Source organism: Cynocephalus volans, chromosome 1, assembly GCF_027409185.1.
Source record: "Cynocephalus volans isolate mCynVol1 chromosome 1, mCynVol1.pri, whole genome shotgun sequence".
In the NCBI taxonomy this organism is placed as follows: Eukaryota; Metazoa; Chordata; class Mammalia; order Dermoptera; family Cynocephalidae; genus Cynocephalus; species Cynocephalus volans.
Genome location: NC_084460.1, coordinates 46,417,265 through 46,421,287, shown reverse-complemented (window position 1 = coordinate 46,421,287; position 4,023 = coordinate 46,417,265). Strand labels below are relative to the sequence as shown.

The 4,023-nt window shown below is 41.0% G+C and overlaps 1 pseudogene; it reads left to right on the top strand.

The window, feature by feature from the left end:
• Positions 1–642: 642 nt before the first annotated feature.
• LOC134363043 (single-stranded DNA-binding protein, mitochondrial-like) lies at positions 643–1,089 on the top strand (annotated as a pseudogene).
• The last annotated feature ends 2,934 nt before the right edge of the window (positions 1,090–4,023 follow it).

The window sequence follows — 4,023 nt, the reverse complement described above, 5'->3', positions numbered from 1 at the left end:
TGGGGTTTTGTCACCATTAAGAAACTGATGTTGGTACATTACTATAAACTACAGACTTTTATTTGGATTTCATAAAAGGTGCATTTTTAAAGGACTTTTCATAGCTAACATTTGTCAAACACCTGTTATGTGCCAGGCATTGTGCCAAACACTTTCTATCTCATTTAATTTGTGCAGCTACCTGATGGGGCAGCTGCTTTCCTTATCACCATTTTATTGATGAGAGCCCTGAAGCCCAGAGATCAATAAGCAACAACTTCTAGGAGGGCATTTGAACCCAGGCAACCTGACTCCAGAGCCCCTTCTGCAGACCACCACGTTAACACATTTCCTGTTGCATTTTCTATCCTTCTAGCCACTCAGAAAACTCACCTCGAGCGCAGAAACCTACTCATTCATTCATTCATTCATTCAACAAATACAGTAGGCCTTCTGTATCTGCAGGTTCTACATCTGCAGATTCAACCAACGAAGGATCAGAAATATTTAGGGGGCGGGGAGGCTGACTGGAGCTAGGGCATCAGGGAGGGAGGAAAGAAGGGCTTGAGTCATGTGTTGGTTCTGTATGCGGGCCTGCATGCGTCAGGAGGTGGTGCCGTGAAAAGCCTAAAGATTAGATTGTAAGAAAAGAAAGTAGAAGCCATGTTTCGAAGACTTGTATTGCAGGTATGTCTTCAGTTTGTAAGATATGAGTCTGAAGTAAATAGCAGTTTGGTTCTTGAAAGACCTCTGAATTGTATGCAGTTACTTGGGTGAGTGGGTCAGGACTCTGTTATGAGACAGGTGAAAGGAAAAAATGCAGTCACAATATTTTCTCTAGGAACAAATGAGATGTGGCCTTCAGGGGATAGTGAAGTACACCAAATGTGTGATGTCAGTCACAAGACAGCATGGCACAGAATATCAGTATTCCAGCCAGGCCTCAGAGATGTGGCCTATCAGCATGTGAAAAGGGGGTCTTGAGTTGATGTGGCAGGGAAGGTAGACTATGGTGAGTACACGGATAAAAATAGTGTGAGGGAACAAGCAACAGCAGTTAGAGCTGATGACATTATATTCCTGAGTGACCAGACAAAAGAGAAGGCATAGACTGGATGATTCTTCTTTGGCCATTATTTGATGTTCAGTATAGTCTCAATTCCAAAATCATGTGTAGTCTTTATAGTTCCTAATTAAAATACTCTTTTACATAAAAATATATATATATTTGGGGGAGACAATAAAAATAACAATACAACAATAAAAAAATACAAATTTTAAAATATAATTTAACAACTATTTACATAGCATTTACATTGTATTCGGTATTGTAGGTAATCTAGAGATGATATAAAGTATACTGGAGGATGTGTGTAGGTCATGTGCAAATACCACACCATTTTGTATCAGGGACTTGGGCATCCACAGATTTTCAACTCCACAGGGGGTCCTGGAACCAAAGCCCCACAGATACTGAGGGGTGACTGTATTTTATTTCCTCCTCAACTTCCCCAATCCCCACCAACACCACTGACTTCTCTAATCGCTTGAAAAGCAACGGTCACAACTCCAGGGACCACAACTCCAGGGACCTCAGGGCCAGGTGGGAACTGTGGCAGCCAGGAATGGCACTCCACACGGCTGCCTCCCTGTGTGTCTCTCCGGTCAATCTTGCTCTGGCCCCTGTGCTCCAGCCAGTGGTCTTCATGGAGAAACGTGGCTCAAAGCGACCTGATCTTTCCATTTGCAAGAAAAGTCAAAGGTTCAACTTTTCATGTGAATTCTACTAACCTTCCAAACTCTTTGTCAATCAGACAAAATCCACCTGGGGGTGGAAGGTGGACTACAGCTAGCAGTTTACAGTCCCTCTCATGTCTCAGTTCTCTCCTCATAAAAATGGGAATAAGAAAATTTCCTATGAGATCTAAACAAGGGAGTCAGTGTCTGTAAAGCACCTGTGCCTGGCTCAGCACAGAAGCTGTTCTCATTCTTACAGATTTTTAGATAATAACAATAAATTAATTAGATGGAGAAACCTAATCAAGCTGAGTCATTGATTGCATCTCCCTCTCTCCACAAACCCGTAAGTGTTGACTAACTGAACCTTTCAACTTTCGACTATTTTTGGTCTTGTTGACACAGCCTTGGTGCCTGCATTTTAGCACGGTGGGGCCTCCCTGCACAGCCATGTGGTTGGAGCCATCAAAGTCCTCCCTTCACATTAAAAAGACGCAAACAGGAGAAGTGTTGCTATCCCCAGGGATGCTCCTAAGTGTGCGATGAGAAGGCTCATGTTATAAAAAAAATGATATGCTCTGCTAGATAAATGTCCTCTCATTATAAATGCCACCTGAGGTGGCCACGTGATGCCCATAGATACCTAATTAACTTATTACAATCTTTCATCTGTAGATTTAAAGCCAGAGAGCTGACCTCTTGTCAAGTCCAATGATCTGTCTCCCATTTTCTATTTCTGGCATTAAAAATCAAAAATAAATCTCAGCTCAGAAAGGCCCAGAGGCATCTGTCTCTGAATCCTGAAAGATGGTCCCATTTTTAGTTCAGTGTAAGCCAAGACAAACTATCCCCAAGATACTGTTATCATCGAAGGGCAAAGTACAACCTGCACTTGGCATTGATTCAGTGCCTTGAGTTGAAGAGTGTGGAAAAATGGTTTGAAAACTCAAATAGGGGCAGGGATCCCGAAGGAGCAGAAAAAAGCCCAAGGCTGGCAGATGAATTATCGCTCAGTAGTGCCCTGTGTGGCCCAGTCTCTGGCATTCATTGGCGCTGGGGTTTGACCCACACGTGGCAGAGTGGAGGGGAGGCTACCTGGTGGGCCCTGGGAGTGGATCTGGACTCCCAGCTCAGTGTTCAGAGAAACATCACATCTCATCTGCAGGATCTTCTGGACACGAGGAGAGAACTCAAGCAAATGACCAAGGCCATCCCCTTTCTGCATTTTGCCTTAAAGCCATGTTAGGTGAAATGCCCAAGTCTGTATTGTCTTTGCATTTCTGAAATCTGCCACCCAAATCTTTCCGTTGTTTCCCACACCTTCTTGGGAACCCACGTATCTAATTCAATAAGAACTGGAATTTTAAAAATATTCAAATAGCACTTGCACTACTTTTTTAAACTAAACAAACCAAAGCATGTTTTTTGTGATTTTTTTCCCTGATCTGGTGGTATTCCTTTAGAAGCACTCCCAACAGATTGTATGAGTGTGTGTGTGTTTGTATGTGTGTGTGTAGTATGAGTGTGTGTGGATTTTGTAAAACAATTTTAAAGACACAAAGGGTAGGCCAGCAATCTAAATCCAAATTAACTTCTTGAACTCTGCACACATTTAGGGTTTATTATTTAATTTTCTCTTTGTGTGTGTGTTTTCAACTAACTGATAAAAAAGATCAGTCACAGGCATGTCAATAAGATGGAGTAATGTGGTACCTTAATATTTGACAGCATTGCCTGACACACCCTTAGAAAACAAACAGCAAAGAATGAAGCTTTTCATATGTTATCAGCCATCCCAAATATCTGGTTTCCCCCAGAATAAATCACTTCCAGTAAATGAGGCCTTAGTGATGATTTCATATAATTCTCTCTAAACAGCAACAACAAAAACATCCATTAAAGAAAATAATAGATTAAACATGGTGTATACTCAACTAGTGGTTTAACTTTGGTGTTATTTGCCATTCATCTTATTTTCAGTTAAGAAAGTTTTTATTTTACAAAAGAATTCAGCAAAGGGTCTGTACTCCGTAAGCATATAATGGAGTTATAATAATGCAGAGCATTCTCAAGACCTAAAAAAATATTTAAGCTTAAGATACATTCAAGACAAGGTACTGAAAGATCAGTCGATTTAACTGTAAAAAATATGTGCAGTAAATTTCTTTATACAACTTCCATTTTTTTTCTGAGCAGGAAAATATAGTCTCAAATTGCAAAATTTAAAAGGCACAAAAGGGTGCCTTTTCACTGTATAGTGAAAAATCCTTCCCCAGTCCCCAGTTTCCTGGGTTCTCTCCTCAGAAG